We start from the raw sequence: 21,733 nt of genomic DNA, 5'->3' as shown, positions 1-21,733 counted from the left end.
TTGGGATTCATAACTCAAATCTAGCCTTTTACCTTAAACTCTGATCCAAACTTGTATCCCTGGCAAGGTCATTTACCTGAGGTTTCACGAAAGGAACCAGCACTAGTCCTGGATCCTGGAGAAGCTCTTAGCCATTTTGTTGAATATGGGAACTCTGGCATAAGGTCAGCCTTGGAAATTGAGACCTGCTGTATGAGGAAAACACCTATTATAAAAACTATTTATAAACTATATCCAGTGAAACTGACCATTTGTCTTCATCTGAAAACACAGGACTCTAGTGGAAAGATCCTTAAATCTAGAGTAACATAGAAGGTAAATTTGGACACATAGCACTTACGTTGTAAGCACTGGGTCAAGAAATACCTAAAATACATATAGGGTCAGAGACAATTACGTTAATCTTTTTTTATTGAGCAGTAATACTCAGTGGAAATAAATGTTTTGGCATTAAATGGAACTGGATTTGATCCAGGTTCTAAGCATAAGATCATAAATTAGTAACCGTCTCTGAGCTTTTGTTTAAATTATCTAGGGAATGGTATTAGTGGTTGGCAGCATATCTGATTCACAGGTAAAGGTTAATAAATGTCAGTTTCCTTCACTCTCCACACTGACATTGGTGGAAATAATGAGTTGTGTTTATTTATAAAAACACCACCCTTAAGCAACAGGTGATACTTCTTGTATTGAGTATTTGTTGGACAAGAAGATAGAAGTAAAGAACAATTTGGTTAATCTTGCACTGGCCCTCAGAATCTGGTGTAAAGAGGGCTTTACCAACAAAAATAAAAAGCAGCCATATCTTCCTGTCATTAAAAATACCTTTACTTTAGAAAGTGATGGTTCATAACTATCAGCACTCCTGTGTAAGGAAGCAGTGTGCAGTTATCTGCAATGGCCAATAGAGCCTAGTTCATGAAGACCAGGATAGGGCTCCTATAACAAACTGATTAAAACTAGTCTTGGTCTTTCAGCCCTTCTCCACTTGAAGGGTTGAACTCTTCAGCTGAATTTCCAACAGGTTGAACTGATGTGGATTTTCAATGTCTGTCTTAACTTCTTCCCCAGTATTTTGGCAAGCTACTGGGCACCCACATTATCTTGCTGCAGAAGGGAGAACTGGATAACTTCTTATGCTGGCCCCCTCATGCTATCTTGGCCCTGGGATCATTGTTCTGCTACTCGACTCCAGATCCACTTGTTTTCATTATCTAGTTAGTGAAATCACTTTTTTGAACTTGTCTATCACCTTTCTGGCTTACTTGGACTGTACCAGAGGCTGATTCCCAGTGAGAACTCCACAAGAGGGCAGACCTAACTACTAAGTTCCTCCCTCTCTTGGTCTCACATGCCATGCTCACCTTATAATAATACATTTAAGAGTGTTGCAAAGCAATCTGATGGAAACATTAATGAGCCAGAAATTTCAATTCTTCCAGTTAAACATTGACACAGTCAGATCATCAGAAAGCAAAGAGCCTAGGCCTTGTTACTGGTTCTTTGCAAGAATAACTCAGTCCACCGTGTTAAGATAGAGTATTATGCTCTCAGTACTGTTAGAGCCTCCATAAAAGAAATGTCCGTTGAACAAAGTGCACCTTTCTAAAAACTGTAGTTGAAGACATGGTGGACTCTGTGTTCCAATATCCCTTACAAAAGAACTAACAAAGTGAGCTTTACCTTTAAGTCAATGTCAAGAGTTTTTCTATATAGAATTATTTAGATGTTTTAAATTATGTAATTAAAATGATATAGCCAAAAAATTCTTCTTTATTTGACATTCCAGAAAATTTGGAATCATATTCAGTGCTTATGTACTTGTAATTTAGTCAATTCAGATACCAAGTACCACATATTACTTTGCTTCTCTTGGGTTACTTGTTTATTTTACTTTTTTCTCCATCTTCAAAGCACTAGTCTCTTCACTAATTATCATGAGGAAGCACATTTTTACATTTACAGCTTTATTGAGGCATAATTGAAATAGAAAAACTTGCATACACTTAATGTTCACAATTTTATGAATTTGAATATATGCAAATACTCAAAATAACATCACCACATTCTAAGAAATAAACATAATCAGCACCTGCAAATGTTTCTTTGTGTCACTTTGTCATTTTGGGGGGTAAAAATATGGTAATACGGGATGCTTTACAAATTTGTGTGTCAGTCACCCTTGCACAAGGGCCATATTAATCTTCTGGGTGTTGTTACAATTTTAGTGTACATGCTACTGAAGTGAGCACCATGAAGAATCACTTTGCATATCCTAATGAGAAGACACGAATAAAGCTATCTATGTATTTCACAGACACTTTTAGATTTGACACTTTACTTCTAAGACTCCATATGAAAGAGGAAGAAGATATTTATTTTTATTTTTATTATTGATTTTCACCAGCTTGATCCATTTTCTTTAAAAAATAGCATTGGCACCAAAACTGCCTAATTATTATTTTTTAATTTTGAAGGTAATATGTACTCTGTTAAAAAATATTAAATTGAAAATTCCACTACTCCTAATTTCCCTTTAGCTAATCACTGCTAGGAGTAGTTTCTTACATAGCATTATAGGAATTGCCTTTGAATTACTTTTTAGTTTTTATTTTCAATAGATCACTTAAACTATTTATAATGTAGCTAGAGTATGGATCATAAAACCAAACAAATAATTGAAGGTCACTAAACTGTCAGTCAGCACTTACAGAAAGGCAACAACACTTAGTTAATAAATCCATCTATCCCTGTATCCATATAAAAACTTGTCATGCCCAATTAACTTTATATAGAGATTGTATTTTTTAAAATATGATATATAAGCCTTTCTATTGTGAAATCTCAGATCTGAGAGTAATCTTAGAACTAAATTAATGTTACTTCCAAATTTTATAAGTAAGGTAAGTGAAGACTAGATAAACTAGTTTTATGGGATGAATCCAAATCCCCCACTGTATGAGATAATGTCAAACTTTGTGAACTAGAGATGTAACAATCAACAATTTAAATGAAATAAAAACACAGCTACAAAATACTTCACTGGCAAAAAAAAAAGTACAATGAATGAATCCTAATTATGTCAATAACATTTGAGAATAACTATTACACTATGAATAACAAAATAGAATTACTTACTCCCAAGATCTTTACAGGCTAGCTAGGGAGGTAAGACACAAACTGTTTAAAATAATCTAGCAATACAAAGAGAAATGAATACAAGATAACTTATAAGATTGCTATAGGAATGAGCAATTGCTATAGAAATGAGTACTATAGGGATGAGAGGCAGGTATAACTTATGCATAGTGTTGATGTGATGGAGGAGGTGGTATTTCAGTCAGGTTTATAGGCTATGTAAAAGAAAGAAGATTTCTTATAACAATAAAAATAGGTATAAACAAAGGTATGAAGATAAGAAAGTTTTTGGTGTGTTCAGAAGATAGTGAATGCCTGAATTTGGCTGGAACTTTGGATTTTTACATGCAACAGTTGACAGTATTAAATGGTAGGGATGCTTGGGTGGATGGAAGACTCTAAATGGCACACCTAAGAACTTGTATTTTACCTTGCAGGTAACAAGATGCCACTGAAAGTCATTAGGGAATGGGGTAATATGAAAGTGGCATTTACCTAGGTGACTCAGGTAAAGCATGGTAGAGAACTGGGGCTAGGGTAAGAGTAGATATTAGGGAAGTAGGCTAAGAGGTGATCCCCAGTAGTAGAACTTGGGTACCTGTAGAAAACAATTCCTCTTCTGATAAAAAGTGTCCAGTCTTTAATTTTTCTGGGTAACTATGAGAGACAGATGATAGTTACTCTCATTTGAGAGTTGATGATCTGCAGGATAACTCCAAGAATGTCCATATCCATTTATTTATTACATATTGCTATGGGTTGAATTGTGTCCTCCTAAATGCATATGTTGAGGTCCCAACTTCTAGTACCTCAGAATGTCACCTTGTTGGGAAACAGGATCACTGCCAATGTAATTAGTTAAGATGAAGTCATACTGAGTAGGGCATGCCCCAATTCAATATGACTAATGTCATCATGAAAAGAAGAAACATGGGCACAGACACATATACCAGGAGAATACCATGGGAAGATGATGGAAGAGATCAAGGTGATGCTTTTATAAAGCCAAGGAACACACAGACTGACAACAAACCACCAGAAGAGGCATCGAATGGATTCTTTCTCACAGGACTCATGAGGAACCAACCCTGCTGACAGTGTTATCTTGAAATTCTATTCTCCAGAACGGTGAGAAAATAAATTTCTGTGGTTTAAGCCCCTCAATTATGGCACTTTGTTACAAAAGTCTGAGCATACTAATGTATGTATGAACACTAGAATCTAAGAATCCAGGAAGACACCAAGTTTAGAGCTTATATTTTGATGTTCTCTTGAGGCATAGAGAGCCAAAAATGCTATTAACTAAATTTGCAGAATTCTCAGAATTGAGAAATTCTCATAGTACTTATTTCTTGGATATGTTCTAAAAATCTAAGAGTTATGAAGAAGAAAAAGAGTCTAAGTTAAAAATAAACTTTGAGGCTAAATAACTTCTTGGTTCTAAGGATTCTGTGTGATAGTAACAGCTTTTTGAAATATGTAGTCATAACTAGCATTTTAAGTATGCTTGAGTTCAAGATTTTCATTCATTTTGCATTTGTTATTTCTTAGCCCACAAAATCACCCCTTATCCACTACCTCCAGTGCTGCACAGATAACTGCCAAATGTGAAGAGATGTTTGAAATGTAAAACTGTTACCAAGTGATTTGGCAATAATTTCCATTGTTAAGAATGCTCGTAGGTAAACCATTTTTACATTTTTCTCCTCTTAAAATTACATTTTACTAGTCAGACTAAAGGAAGAATAGACCTAAGTTAGATGGGCTGAACAAAAACAGTCCATAATTTTTGAGGGAAGTGTAATATCCAACACTGAGATGTTTTTTATTTTTATTTATTTATTTATATTTTAAGGTTGCCATTCTGACCTAATTAGAGAAAAGAAACTATCGCTATTGTTTTCATTTTGTTACAAGTCGTTCCTTCAACTCACTTCCTACTTAATTAAGCAATCACTTACTAACATAAATAACTTCATTTTTTCCCAACTGTCCTTGCAAATACTCATATAATTTCCTATGCACTTTTCACTGCTCAGAAAAATCAATCCTGTTTTCGGGTTTTGTTTTCAGAGTATAAAATTTATGATGAAAGTACTTTACCGTGAATTATTCTCTTTTGATTTTAAGATGTGGTGGGATAAACTTCCCTAAACAGTTTTGATTCTGATTTATCTTGCTCAGACTGTTACTGCTTATCTGATAAAGCATCAATCCTTTTCTACGCACTAAGGCCCTCTGCAACCTGTACTGAGTCCTTCACCAGTTCTCTGATCAATTCTCTAAAAAAGTCTGTGCTGCTAATATTATATTTAATTTACGGTTTGCTGAACCCTCTATACTCCTGGGTTATTGCTCTTCCTCCAGTTTATTACTTTTGGAGTACCTTCTATTTCTATGGCCGGGATTCCATTTTCAACCTTTCATCACACCTTATCTGGTTTTCTTAGGCAGAAATGATCCCTTCTTTCGCATTCTTAGAGATTTTGGTTCACACAAATACACAATGGTTTATAGGGATGTGTCCTATACAACTGATTATTGCTCATTGAATTCACATCCTTTGAGAATAACACAAATACACTATTATAGTAGATCTTATGTGAGCATAGAGATTCCAGCTCTCTTGAACATCCTGAGTTACTTGTTTTCAGATTCCCTGGAAAATGGTGTCATTTCTTTATTTGTGGTTATGATCCCATCAATTCTTGACTTCAACAATCCTTGCCTTTTTTAAGTTAATTTGAGGATGTTCATCTTCACATTTTAAATTTTGTCCTTATATGGCTGGAACAATGTTTTATTTTACAGAGCCTGCTCCATAGATATTTGTTGGTTGAAATAATGAATAACTGAACACCTTTCTGTCATGTCAACGTCTTGTAAGAAACAGCACACTAAAACTACAACAAAAAAGATCTGACCCCATTGTCAAATCGGTATTTAATTCTTTATAATGTTATTTAATTATTTGAATACATGATCAATACTAAATGTCTTCATTTCCCCTCAATCCTGCTGTAATTACCCAAGCCTCTCTGTTCTTCCATAATCCCATGATTCTTTCTGTGTTGTCTTTTCTTCTTCACCTCTGCCACACTGTGGACCATCGCTATCTTAAGCAATTTTTTTTTGTCTGCACAGCTTCATTGACATGGAGTAATCAATTTCACTTAGCTTTTTAACCACGCCTGTGTTACACATGGATTATCACACCCCTCAGAGCTCTGGTCTTATTCTCTTGTCCCTTTCATCTTACACCTCTTCCTTGAGTGACATTCCTGCACTTCCAACTGGTCAGACTTCCCAGGTGGAAGAGCTGTTCTCCTCTTAATTTTAAAATATATCATACTGAGAAGATTCCTTAGAGATATTCTCTGTTTATCTGTTTGGTAGACTTCAGCTGAAAAGTCCAAGAAATGTGAATAATAAAAGTAAAAGTATAGATAAAACTTAAAGTACAGTTGTTAATTGGAAATATTTCATGGATAGCTTTGTGTGTATGGCCATAAACCTTCAACCATCCCAGGATTATATCTCAGAAAATCTTATGTAAAATTACTAGTGCTGTATCATTTAGAGATTCAATACCAATTAGTATATCTTCTGATGACAACAAATTATCCTTAGAAATTATCAGGGGAGACTTGCACTATAAAATCTGATTTAAAAGCATGCTAGTTGATAAATTTTTTACTATAAAAATATCAATCAAGAATACTAAAATAGTACACTTGATAAAAATAAACAAATAAGATCCAATCTTATAAATGAAATAAATAAGCATTTTTACAATCTGTGAACCATGCCTACTTAAGAGATAATGAATTTTCCAGAAATGTTTTGTTTGCCCCTAAGCAAAATGTTGTCATTTAAGCAATCTTATTTCAGCTCTGTTTGAATGTGCTATATGTCTTCTAGTTTAATTACACAAATAGAGGAAATTACAAACGCATTTTGGAGGGAAAATTAACCGTACCTCTGATACTGTCTAATGTAATCAGATCATGGTATTAAGGGGAGATCATCTAATGTGTATATATGCTCTGACACTGTCTCGATTCTTTTTTATTAGCTAAATTGTTTGATGCTAGTGCAAAATTATAGTTTGGATTTGTAAATAAGCAACATGGTAGGACAAAAAATATAACTAGTCATTATAATGACTTTGATGGTCAAATCTGTCTTATCAATTTTAGTGTCCCCAGTTACTAATTGCCTTGCATGTAAGTACTCAGTAACTTGTATGTTGAATATTAATCTGAAAGGAAGTCTAGAAACTATTTTGTCTAAGTTTCTACAAATCCAAAGACCAGTTTTCTGCTTATTTTCTGGCCATCAGAGAAAAACAACTTCTCAGGAAAAGTTTCATCATTTACACCCACTTTTGATTCTTCCATTTATGTAGTTCATCACCTTTTTCCTGAAGAAAAATATTTCTAATCTGTTGTGGAAGCAGAATTTTATCATTTTTTTGAAACTTTAACAACATAAGATATATGTACATTAATCATTGTGATCTCTTCTCTTTTAGAATACAACATGCAATGTAGAGAAAGCCAACCCATTTCAGACAACGGGAGAGAACAGCAACTCTGCTCCACATCATTACTTTTGACAAATATTCAAAAAGTCTAAGTCTTTAGCTCAAAAAAAAAAAAAAGGATACCTCTACCATGTAAGTAAAACTATTTGTACCATTATTTATTTTTCATTCACCCCTTTCTATATAATATACTATTTGTATATAAAATAGGCTACCTTTAAGGTTTTATGGATTTACAAAATGTAGCAGTAGTTCATAATTTGTTGATTCATTCCTTCTATCAATATCCATAAAAACTTACAATTAGATGATATTATTTCTAAGCAGGAATAGGCAGATTGTGGAAAAGGCTGAGGGATTTGTAAAATGATACAAATAAATTCTAAATACAGCACTGGCATTCATTATCTTGCAAATGCTGTTTTTGCTTACAAGTATAACACTAGATTGGACATTAGGAAATCTCGGTCCTGTTTCTATCTTGCTTTGTAACCCTGGAGAAGCATCCCACTTCTTAGAATCTCAGCGTCTGACTTAGAAAAAGAAGGTATTAAGTAAGATGACCTCCAAAGGCCCTTTTAGTTAAAATTAATAATAATAGCTAGCACTTACTATGTACCAAATTTTGATTATTTATTCCCCACAACACTCTCTGTGCTGCTGTTATTAACATTTTACATACAAGAAAACTGAGTCTAGAGAGGTTGAGTAATTTAGTCAGGTCTCATGGCTTAAAAGTGGAAGTGCTAGAAAGGGAACCCGGAAGCACGGATCTGTAATCTGTGTTCCTAACTGCCACATCCTACTGACCCTTTTCATGAGAATATTACATGTTTCTGCTTATGGCATTAATAGAAAGTTTTATTTTCCGCTACTGGTATTCAGGGAAATAGAATAAACTTTAGAGCCAATAATTTTGACTTTTTAATCCTATCACTTATCCTCTGTATGACTTTGAGCTAGATATTTACACTCAGAGTCTCTTTCCTCATCTGTGAAATAAGAATGAATACTCACCTACCTCACAGAGCTGGTGTTTGAGTTAAAACTAAAGATGCATAGTCTAGCAGACATTCAGCCAATTTTGTTTACTTTTTGTTTAAGCACAGAAGCTGATGCTAAGGCCAGAACTTGAAATTAAGGCTACATAGTAAGCATTTTTAGAATTAACATTCCTAGTAGCTCAGATGATACTTAAAATCAAACCAGTACTGAACTGTGAGGAGTCATGAAATAAAACTAAAAAGAGAAAAGCCTGCATGTTACTCTAGGGCATACCCAGTGCTCCAAAGCCTCAGAGGCCAGATTTTCCAGTGATTTGTTCATTTCAATCTTTAACCTAAGGGACATGCAAACAGTCAGGATTGTCTGGTAATGATACAACAGTTTGTTAGAATCTCAGTTTTCGGTCCACAACTTCATGCCCTCTGCCTTTTTAAAATGAATCTTTAAATAAGCATAGAATTTATTTTAGTCTTTTAAGGACATTTTGTGAACACATAATTTAACTTGTTATATATTATAAAGAACAAAATTGCTTTAAGATAAGTGATAATAAGGACCTTACCCATTTTTCTTATTACAGTTAATCAACATCAGTCCCTCTCCCACTTTATATTTCTGTTTTAATTATAGATGTTAAAAAATAAGGGAATGAACACTTGGCATACATCTTTCTTTGACTTTTTGTGTGATGAAGGCTTAAACAAATATTTAAGAAGATGGGCTGAATCAAACATAAATTGACAGACTTAATTTTGAGGAAGATTCAAGAATATGGATTAAACAGTCATTCTTATCAAAATTTTGAATTTAATTAAGAATCATATCTCTTTGTTTTTCTACTAAGTTCTAAATACTTTGGTCTGTTACTGAGAAAATCATTGTTAAATATTTTGGTGTTTAAAAAAAGTACCTCAAAAGAATCTGGAAATTAGGGAAATCTACATCCCTTTGCTTAATTGATTGTATGAAAAAATGAACAAACCAAGTTTAAAAAGTTCATTGAGAAAAGTTATAGAATATCAATTTATTTCATTTAATGAAAACAGCTCTATTAAGTAGTTTTATTATAGAATAGTCCTATATACCTAAAGAATAACTTCGGATTTGAAAATGAAACTGTTAGTTTGATTCCAAAGGAAGTTGTATAAAGCAAAGAAAAATAATATATTCCAGTTTTTTTCAAGTAAACTGAATTTTTGGAATGTATGCTTAATGTTAAAGAATGGCTTGACATTTAAAAATATTGTAGGATTAAATAATTTACAGTAAATGAAGTAGGACTTACAGTGAATCAAAACATCATAGTACATTCTGTTTTGTTTTGTTATGCATCTAGTAAAATGTACTTGAAGCTAAAATTCTCTGTTCACAAACTTTAATAACTTCAATAAAACAAGACATTAAAGAATTGTACCAACACAGTGAATTCAGGCTTGCTACCAACCTGCATGTTAAGATTGCTTCAGTGAAAATAATGCTAGAAGAAAAACTGAATAATTTGCTTAATATTTGATCCATGCATGAGAGAAGTATAAATAAAGAGAACAGGCTATTCTAAGTATAATTCCATAACTGCTACAGATGAATTATTATAGTATGTCAGATGTGTCAGTCAAGGTTGAAGTAGATTTTTTTAATTAAAACATCAAATTTAGCTCTAGTATTGTAAAAATGTACAAAATTATTACAATTCGTGGAATATTTCCAAACTTTAAAAGCACTTCAGTGTGAAAGATGAACACTTTCTAAAAAACATGGATCAGTCTGTGCTGTGCAGAATTCACAAAAGCCAAAGCATTAATCAATTGACATGTACCTTAAATGTTTCTGCCCTGGCTTCCATATTTTAAAGTGCCAGGCATTGTGGTGAGTGATTAAAAATGTCAAATATTTCACTGTTTCGGTGATTGAAACTTGTATAGTCATAGGGCACAGACCTACAGGTAGGTCAAAATTATTTATTTATTTATTCAAATCAAAATCACAGTAATTAGCTAGACTTTGTTTTTATTGAAATGCATTCCCTTTTTAGGAATGTTTCATAGTTTTCTTGTGGCACTGGAGGGTACAGATAACACCACAGAGAAATTAATAATGGGAAGAAAGTACCTATTGGTAAAGAATAAATGAAGCATCATTATCTTTTGAGCAAAACACACACACACACGCGCGCGCACACACACGCACACACCCCAAATCTTCATGATTATAGGACTACTAAAAATACTTCTGTGGATTTTCATAAACTCCTCACAAAGCTCAGAATGTCAATTATGCAAAGTTAGACATGAATGACCCAGTACATGCACAAACAACTTTGTCTCAACAGGGAAATCTTAACTGAGAGCTAATTTTGGAAACGGTGGTCAGCCAAGCAGAAATCACTTTGAAAATATTCTCTCTATTGATAGAGTCCAAAACACAGCTTTCTAAAAGTCCTAGGTTTCTTGAAAATGTTTCAGACTGCTCATAGATTAGTAGGAAGGTCTCTTAGAGGTCATGTAGCTCAGGATTCCAGGCAGTTCTGAAATTTGTTAATGAAGAAGAAGCCCAGACTCTGCTAAAGCATATCCAGGAAGCATGATGGGGAAGGTGCAGCTTGCAGTCTGGCTGTAAGCCCCACTTATACTGCCATCTCTGTTCCCATAGCGCCATTATTACTGGAGCACTAGGGCACCATATAATGTCAGGTAGAATTTAAAGAAACATTATTCACAAAGAAGGTATAGTAACCATTGGTCTTAGATCCAAGAGGACCTTATCCCAACAGATGAGGTTAGGAGTACAACTAACATGTTTAGATTCAAGGGAAATTCAGCTTAGAGAGCCCAGTTTACAAAGTATAAGAAGGAAGAGTGCCTCATGATAGCTGAGTTTTAGACATTTGAGAATCTACATTTGGGAGCAGAGTCTTGCAAATTGTATAATAATGCCAACTAAGTAATTTTGCTAAGCCCTTCCAGCATGCCAGGATTAGTATTTAGTATGCTAAGTGCCTTTACATACTTTAACTTATTTCATCCTCCCATGCACCCTATGAGGTAGGTTTGCTTATCTCTATTTTAAAGTTGAGGAAATGAATACTCAGAGACTTTAAATGTGTTCCACTAGAAAGGAGCTGCAAAAATAACAGGAAGCTGTTTTTAGCTTACGGGGCTTGGGCTATGACTTGTAAGAGTTTAAGGGGCAACAAACAGTGGTCCTAGAAATGTCTTCTATCAATCTGCGCCCCCCCACCTACCTAGGACCTCCAGGTGTGGATTTAGCTTGGAGTCTAGGGAGCACTTTCACCCCCTCTTCTCCTCAGCCCTGACAGGGTGTTCTCTCAACACCCTCAACATATTCAGGGATGCATGAGAGGAGCTGCCACTGACCTACCACTCTGTGATCACTTTCTCTTCAGCCATGGAGGAAGCCTTTCCGTCTCTGGCTGCGACATCTTCTCCCAGATTCCTTAATCAACAAATCTCAGAGCCTCCAGACACAAGGTACATTTTGGAACCCCAGGACAATCCTGAACTGTCACTTACCCTGGTGTGGGCCCTTTGCTGCTGCTGCTTTGGAATCATCTACTGCTGCTTTGGCCACTACTGCTTCAAGGCACTGATGTTTCTCTCAGGCCTGTTGTCTCCAACTCTAGTGATCTTCCTGCTCTTTCATAAGGAGCAGGTTCTGGAGACACAGCTGAGCCTGGAGGTGAGCACAAGCTTCACACTAGGCCCTGGGCTCTTCTGCAGCCTTGTCATCATGGTGGTTTGCAGTGTTGGGCTCTTTCTGATTGGTCTCCTTCTAGGTCTGAACCTGGATGCTGGACTCTGCCAGGTACTGAATCCATCCATCAGCTACTTTCACTGGGTGCTAGCAGGGGGTACTGGTAGGGCTGGAACTGCTGGGAGCCTTGCTTATGCTTCAGTGGCCGGGTCCATTCATATTTCTGGGCACAACCCTGCTGGGTGCTATGGTGCTGGTGACTTATGCTGACTTCTTCCTGGAGAGGCTGGCACTGAGAAGCTGGCTGGGCCAATGCTGGCAGGCACTTCCAGCCTTGCTTCCTTTCTGCTAGTATAGCTAGATTTTACTGGACTCCTGGCCAGCCGTGGGGGCTCCTAGGGCTCTGGCCCAGTGGGAGCTCAAGGCTAAGGAACATGGAGGCCACGCATACATCGTCTTAAGCTACCAGTGTCGCCAACTCCTTTGGATCCATCAGTGAGAGGCCAAGTAGCACCAGACCACCTCTGGGGTGGGGCTTGGTGAAAGTAGCTATAGGTGTCAGCTTCCTGCCAACACCCAGAGCCCTGCTGACAGTCTGGCTCTAAGTTATCTCCAAAGTCTTTGAGAATACCAACTGGAACCAGGTCCTCAGGCCATAGTCCCCCACACTGATGTGGACTGGAGTTCTGACTGTGGTTCCACTCTTCCACTCACTACACACTCTGGTTCTATGCAGACCTAAGCCTAAACCTCCAATTTTGCCTCCACCCCTAGTTACAGCCCGAAAATATTAGGTGGGCTGGGCTTGGGCCCATAGGACCCACACACAAACTTACCAACCACTTAGACTTGGAGGATCTGTGCTTCAGCCCAGACCAGCCCTGTATGGTTTCAGGACAGAAAAAGAGGAATCTTGTGGGGAAGGAAGAAGAAGGGAAGTGTGAGTACCTACCACTGTTCAGTAAAAGAGGTGCCCTGGTCCCCAAAGAAACTCCCTCCAAATTCCTTTCAAATTCCCTCTAAATCAAGTAGGGCATTTACCCAAATAGCCTTTTACATGCTTATCCCAGTGTGCCTCACAATGGTAATATTAGACTGTTTGTTTTTGTAGGATCTGCAGAAAATCAGGGTGCCTTAAAGGCATGTGATAGCTTACTCATGCGGAGAAAGGTACAAAGGAGCTCCAGGATACCCCAACTCCCAAGTAGCTCATTAGTAAGTAGTTGGGCTTCTGGTTGGCCTTTTCCCCTAGCCCCAGTACGTGTAAGCTCCCTTCTCCTACCTCCATTGGGAGCACTATCTTCCAGAGTGCTTCCCCTTCTCTCCTTCTCTACCTGAGGAAGACCACAGGGCATTGGCCTACATGTCAGAGTCTTGCCCTTTTACCCAAGGCAACCTGGCCTTCAGGGCTGCATGGGAGAGAAGTCCCTTCCCTACCTCTCACTCATTTTCTCCTTAACCAGAACTTTGTTCTAGCCACTAACCCATTCTAACTCTTCCCTCTCTCACTCTCCTGCCCAGGATCTGTCCTGTGGTCCTCCAGACAGCATAAAGGAAGATATATCCTTCCCTTGGGGGGCAAGGCTACAATGGGAAGGAGGAAGAACCTGGGAGTATGTAAATAAAATGGCATTGAACATTGAAAAAAAAAACAGGAGGGAAGAAAGTAGAAAAATTAAGAAAAAATCACTAAGGTGTTAGAACTTTCTCTCCTGATCTCTGTAGTCTTTTAGCTACTAGTTTTATGATTTCCTTCACTATCTAGTGGTTTTAGACATGTGCATTTTAAATTGTAACTACATTTAAAGAAGTAAGTTCATTGCAACTGATCAGGACACAGTCAGAATCCACAGTCAGCTCAATGGAGAGATGCTACTTGAAAGGCAACCCAGATAGTTGTAGGGCCCCTCACACAATGCGTTTGTCACTGCCATGACTTTTTGTTTTGTTTTGGTTTGGTTTGGCTTTTTTTTACATCAGATAGATAGACAGACGGAAGATAGAGTTCTATGTATTTTGACCAATCTCTATCTATTGCTTTAAATACAACAACCACTGTGCTTATCAAAAACCCCTTATTCTTTGTGAACTAGTTATATTGACAAAAGTAGTCAGATAATACAAATATTTTAAGATAGTATCAAAACTTACTATTTTGAAAGAGGCAATCAACATATTTGAGAGATTAATATTTTCTGCCTTTTGTAGGTAAAAGGCTATCTTTATATATAATTGTGCCTATATAGAAGCATATTAATGTGTCATCTTAAAATTAAATTGTTTGTAAAAGATGATATTATAGATAATATCTAAGAAATAAAAATGCCCACACATCCATTTAGGGCATCCATCTTGCTTAAAGGATGTAATTTTGCATTGTCTATTGTACTTCAACAATAGTACTCATAGGAAGGGTACATTAATAATATGTGAAACAGGTTATATGAAAAATGGTTAATTCAGAAGATGGCACTGTAGGACCAACTCAGGATTGCAGCTCCCAGTGAAAGCGTAGAGGGTGAGTTGATGCCACATTTCCAAATGAATCTTTATTTCCCACAGACCAGGAGATTCCTAGGTTTAGGAGCCCCACGGGCTGCCAGTGTGGCAGTTTGGGCCGGCACGGCTGTTTGGGCTGATGCGGCTGTTTGAGATGGGGCCGCAGCACAGCAGCACTCCATACAAAATACACTGGTTTGGTTGCCCTGTTAAACTAGCAATTGGAGATTTCGGCAGGCAGATTAGCACATTCATCTGATTAAAAAGGACTTGAACAGAAAGCCAGGCCAGGAGATTCCCAGGCAGCAACCTTGGTTCAGCCAGCGCAGTGGGTCGCAGCACAGGAAATCACATAGATCCTGGCGCCCTTTCAGCAGGCGACTGGAACACCTGGGAGAGAGTCAACCATTCAACTTAAAAAAAAAAAAAAACAGGGCTCTGAGGCAGGGAGCCAGGTGATCAAGCTTGGCAGGTCCCACCCCCACAAAAACAAACAAAACAGCAATTGGAAACGCTCAGGGTTGAGAGTTTCATGGCAAGCACAGCTGAACCCAGGACGGTGCAGCTTGGTGGAAGAGGGGCATCCACCATTACCGAGGCACTCAACCCCTACAGAGGTACATTGCCATTGCTGATGCAGCCTGCCATTGCCTAGGCAACAACCATAACAGAAAGAGACTGCCATTACAGAGGTGGTCCACCACTGCCATGGCAGTTCTAACCACACCCATATAAACAGGACTACAGGGAATTACGCACAGAAGCAGGGGGAAGCCACGACAGCAGGGTGGAGCCCACGGCAACAGGGAAGAGCCCACGGCAGCTCAGCATAGCCACTACACGCAGGCAGTGACTAGACTGCCTCCTCGCTGGGCAGGACACTGCAACAGATACTCACAAATAAAGCCCTAACTCCCTGGGAAAGAGCACCTGTGGGGAAAAAAGGGGGCTTTATGAGTTCTGCTACAGCAGACTTAAATGTACCTGCCTAGCAGCCCTGAATGAACAACAGAGCTCACAGCTCAGCACTTGGGCTCCAATAAAGTACAGACTGTCTCTTCAAGCACTTCGCTGACCCTGTATACACAAAGAGTCACCTCACAAAGAACTGATCAGACTGACATTTGGCAGGCATCATTCAGGGACAAAGATAGCAGAAGAAGAATCTGGTAGCAACCCTCACAGTTCCGCAGTTGCTACAGGAGTTTTCCCGGGAAGCAGGGCCTGCAGTCCTACAGCAGAGGGGCCAGACTGTTAGAAGAAAAACTAAGAAACAGAAATACTTCATCATCAACAATCTGGACATCCACTCAGAGACCCAATTGGAAAATCAGCAACTACTCAGATAACAGGTGGATAAATCCACAAAGATGGGAAAAACCAGTACAAAAAGGAAGAAAACACCTGAAATCAGAACACCTCACCTCCTACAAGGAACCACAACCCCTCACCAGCAAGGGAACAAAGCTGGGTAGAGAATGAGTGTGATGAAATGACAGAATCAGACTTCAGAAGGTGGGTAATGAAAACTTCCGTGAGGTAAAAGAACATGTTCTAAATCAATGCAAAGAAACTAAGAACCTTGAAAAAAGATTTGAGGATATGATAACAAGAATGTACAACTTAGAGAGGAATATGACTGAATTGATGGACCTGAAAAACACAACACAAGAACCACACAAAGCATACACAAGTTTCAACAGCCAAATTGACCAAGCAGAAGAAAGGATACCAGAAGTCAAAGATCAACTCAATGAAATAAAACGAGAAGCCAAGATCAGAGAAAAAAGCGCAAAAAGGAATGAACAAAGTCTCCAAGAAATGTGAGACTATGTGAAGAGACCTAATCTACGTTTGATAGGTGTTCCTGAATGTGATGAAGAGAATGAATCAAAGCTGGAAAATACTCTTTAGGATATTATCCAGGAAAATTTCCCCAACCTAGCAAGGCAGGCCAATATTCAAGTCCAGGAAATACAGAGAACACCACAAAGATATTCTGCAAGAAGAGCAACCCCAAGGCACATAATCGTCAGATTCACCAGGGTTGAAATGAAGGAGAAAATGCTAAGGGCAGCCAGAGAGAAAGGTTGGGTCACCCACAAAAGAAATCCCCTCAGACTCACAGCAGCTCTCTCAGCAGAAACCCTACAAGCCAGAATAGAGTGGGGGTCAATATTCAACATCCTTAAAGAAAAGAACTTTCAACCCAGAATTTCATATCCAGCCAAACTGAGCTACATAAGTGAAGGAAAAATAAATCCTTTGTGAAGAAGCAAGTCCTCAGAGATTCTGTCAACACCAGGCCTGCTTTACAAGAGCTCCTCAAAGAGGTACTACACATAGAAAGGAACAACCAGTACTAGCCACTCCAAAAACATACCAAATGATAAAGAGCATCAACAAAATGAAGAATCTGCATCAACTAACGAGCAAAACAGCCAGCTAGCATCAAAATGGCAGAATCAAATTCACACATAACAATATTAACCCTAAATGTAAATGGACTAAATGCACCAATCAAAAGACACAGACTGGAAAATTGGATAAAAAGCCAAAACCCATCGGTGTGCTGTATCCAGGAAACCCATCTCACATGGAAAGATACACAAAGGCTCAAAATAAAGGGATGGAGGAAGATTTACCAATGGAGAGCAGAAACATGCAGGAGTTGCAATTCTCATCTCTGATAAAATAGACCTTAAAACAAAGATCAAAAGAGGCAAAGAAAAACATTACATAATGGTAAAAGGATCGATACAACAAGAAGAGCTAACGATCCTAAACCTATATGGACCAATACAGGAGCACCCAGATATATAAGGCAAGCTCGTAATGACTTACAAAGAGACTTAGACTCCCACACAATAATACTGGGAGACTTTAACACTCCACTGTCAATATTAGACAGATCAGACAGACAGAAAAGCAAACTGGAACAAGCAAACTGATAGACATTTACAGAACTCTCCACCCCAAATCCACAAAATATACATTCTTCTCAGCACCGCACCACACCTATTCTAAAATTGACCACATAATTGGAAGTAAATCACTCCTCAGCAAATGCAAAAGAACTGAAATCCTAACAAACAGTCTCTCAGACCATAGTGCAAGCAGGTTAGAACTTAAAATTCAGAAACAAACTCAGAACCACACAGCTTCTGAAAACTGAACAACTGACTCTTGAATGTTGACTGGATAAACAATGAAATGAAGGCCGAAATAAAGAAGTTCTTTGAAACCAACGAGAACGAAGACACAACTTACCAGAATCACTGGGACACATTTAAAGCAGTCTCTAGAGGAAAATATATAGCAATAAGTGCCCACATGAGAAGAGTGGAGAGATCCAAAATTGACACCCTATCGTCAAAATTGAAAGAGCTGGAGGAGCAAGATCAAAGAAACTCAAAACCTAGCAGAAGACAAGAAATAACTAAGAACAGAGCAGAACTGAAGGAGATACAGACACGAAAAACCCTTCAAAAAATCAAATCCAAGAGCTGGTTTTTTGAAAATATCAACAAAATAGACAGACCACTAGCCAGATTGATAAAAAAGAAAAGAAAGAATAACCAAATAGATGCAATAAAATATGATAAAGGGGCAATCACCACAGATTCTACAGAAATTCAAACCATCATCAGAGAATATTACAAACAACTCTATGCACATAAACTAGTAAACCTGGAAGAAATGGATAAATTCCTGAACGCTTGTGTCCTCGCAAGCCTAAACCAGGAGGATGTCAAAACTATGAATAGACCAAAACAAGGTCTAAAGTTGAGGCAGCAATTAAGAGCCTACCACACAAAAAAAGCCCAGGTCAAGATGGGTTCACAGCCGAATTCTACCAGACACACAAAGAGGAGCTGGTACCATTCCTTCTGAAACTATTCCAAATAATCCAAAAAGAGGGAATCCTTCCCAAATCATTTTATGAGACCAACATCATCCTGATACGAAAACCCGTCAGAGACTCAACAAGAAAAGAAAACTTCAGGCCAATATCCATGATGAACATAGATGCAAAAATCTTCAACAAAATACTGGCAAGCCAATTGCAACAGCACATCAAAAACTTATCCACCATCATCAAGTAGGATTCATCTCGGGGATGCAAGGCCAGTTTAACATATGCAAGGCTATAAACATAATTCACCACATCAGCAAAACCAAAATAAAAAACCACATGATTATCTCAATTGATGCAGAGAAGGCCTTTGACAAAATTCAACAGCCCTTTAGGCCAAAAACCGTTAACAAACTCGGTATTGAAGGAACGTATCTCAAAATAATAAAAGCTATTTATGCCAAACCAACAACCAATATCATACTAAATGGGCTAAAACTGGAAGCATTCCCTTTGAAATCTGGCACTAGACAAGGATGCCACCTCTCACCACTCCTATTCAATATAGTACTGGAAATTCCAGCCAGAGCAATCAGGCAAGAAAAAGAAATAAAGGGTATTCATATAGGAAAGGAGGAAGTCAAACTGTCTCTATTTGCAGAAGACATGATAGTATATCTAGAAGACCGCATTGTGTCAGCCCAAAAACTCCTGAAACTGATAAGAAACTTAAGCAAAGTCTCAGAATACAAAATCAATGTGCAAAAATCACAAGCATTCCTATATACCAATAACAGACTGAAAGAGAGCCAAATCAAGAACGAACTGCCATTCACAATTGCTACAAAGAGAATAAAATACCTAGCAATACAACTAACAAGGAATGTAAAGGACCTTTTCAAGGAGAACTACAAACCAATGCTCAACGAAATAAGGAAGGACACAAACAGACGGAGAAACATTCCATGTTCATGGTTAGGGAACATCAATATTGTGAAAATGGCCATACTGCCCAAAGTAATTTACAGACTCAATGCTATTCCTATCAAGCGACCAATGACCTTCTTCACAGAACTCGAAAAACCACCTTGAATTTCATATGGAATCAAAAGAGAGCCCACATAGCCAAGTCAATTCTAAGCAAAAAGAACACAGCAGGAGGCATCACACTACCGAACTTCAAATTATACTACAAGGCTACAGTAATCAAAACAGCATGGTACTGGTACCAAAACAGAGATATAGACCAATGGAACAGAACAGACGCATCGGAGACAACACAACATATCTACTACCATATAATCTTTGATAAACCTGATAAAAACAAGCAATGGGGAAAGGATTCCCTGTTTAACAAATGGTGTTGGGAAAACAGCTAGCCATGTGCAGAAAGCAGAAACTGGACCCCTTCCTGACACCTTACACTAAAATTAACTTCAGATGGATTAAGGACTTAAACATAAGACCCAGCACCATAAAAACCCTAGAAGAAAATCTAGGCAAAACCATTCAGGACATAGGAGTAGGCAAGGACTTCATTACCAAACCACCAAAAGCATTGGCAACAAAAGACAAAATAGACAAATGGGACCTAATCAAACTCCACAGCTCCTGCATGGCAAAAGAAACAGTCACTAGAGTGAATTGGCAACCAACAGAATGGGAAAAAAATTTTGCAGTTTACCCATCTGACAAAGGGCTGATATCCAGAATTTACAAAGAACTCAAACAGATTTACAGGAAAAAAACAAACAAGCCCATTCAAAAATGGGAAAAGGATATGAACAGACACTTTACAAAAGAAGACATACATGAGGCCAACAAACATATGAAAAAATGCTCATCATCACTGGTCATTAGAGAAATGCAAATCAAAACCACATTGAGATACCATCCCACGCCAGTTAGAATGGCGATCATTAAAAAATCTGGAGACAACAGATGCTGGAGAGGATGTGGAGAAATAGGAACACTTTTACACTGCTGGTGGGAGTGTAAATTAGTTCAACCATTGTGGAAGACAGTGTGACAATTCCTCAAAGACCTAGAAATAGAAATTCCATTTGACCCAGCAATCCCATTACTGGGTATATATCCAAAGGACTATAAATTGTTCTACTATAAGGACACATGCACACGAATGTTCATTGCAGCACTCTTTACAATAGCAAAGACCCAGAACCAACCCAAATGCCCATCAATAATAGTCTGGACTGGGAAAATGTGGCACATATACACCATGGAATGTTATGCAGCTATCAAAAATGATGAGTTTGTGTCCTTTGTAGGGACATGGATGAATCTGAAGAACATCATTCTCAGCAAACTGACACAAGAACAGAAAATAAAATTTTGCATATTCTCACTCTTATGCGGGTGATGAAAAATGAGAACACGTGGACACAGGGAGGGGAGAACTACACACTGGGGTCTTTTGGGGGGAATAGGGGAGGGACTGTGGCGGGGGGAGCTGGGGAGGGATAGCCTGGGGAGAAATGCCAGATGTGGGTGACGGAAAGGAAGGCAGCAAATGACACTGCCACATGTGTACCTACGCAACTATCTTGCATGTTCTGCACATGTACCCCCAAACCTAAAATACAATAAAAATAAGAAAAGAAAAATGGTTAATTCATAAAGCTGAAATGTTTAGAGTATTTAGGAATTTAAAGTATCACATACATTATAGAGTCAGAACCATGAACAATCACTAGTCAGAATAATTTTTTCTCTAGTTCTTATTCTGGAATTGCTAATAAATAACATGCTATGTTCACAAATTTCTCAGCCCCCACAATAATCCATATCAGCGATCAGTACTAATAAAAATAGTGGACATGCATTTACATTCAGTAAGTCAAAACTTCCATAGTGTTTACACTGTACAATTTAAACAGTAAGGAAGAAAAACAGAAAAATATTTAGAAATGAAAAACAAACAAATTATCTACGTTTCTTATTTACAGCATCAATTTTTA

At 37.8% G+C, this 21,733-nt stretch overlaps 1 protein-coding gene and 1 pseudogene across 31 annotated transcripts in view; both read right to left on the bottom strand.

The window, feature by feature from the left end:
• The window catches only part of MAGI2 (membrane associated guanylate kinase, WW and PDZ domain containing 2), a 1,508,583-nt gene that overhangs the window by 1,379,666 nt on the left and 107,184 nt on the right, over positions 1 to 21,733 (bottom strand). The window lies entirely within an intron of this gene.
• LOC118143955 (U6 spliceosomal RNA) lies at positions 2,134 to 2,252 on the bottom strand (annotated as a pseudogene).

Source organism: Callithrix jacchus, chromosome 11 (assembly GCF_049354715.1).
Source record: "Callithrix jacchus isolate 240 chromosome 11, calJac240_pri, whole genome shotgun sequence".
Taxonomy (NCBI): Eukaryota; Metazoa; Chordata; class Mammalia; order Primates; family Cebidae; genus Callithrix; species Callithrix jacchus.
This window is presented reverse-complemented; position numbering and strand designations above follow the sequence as displayed.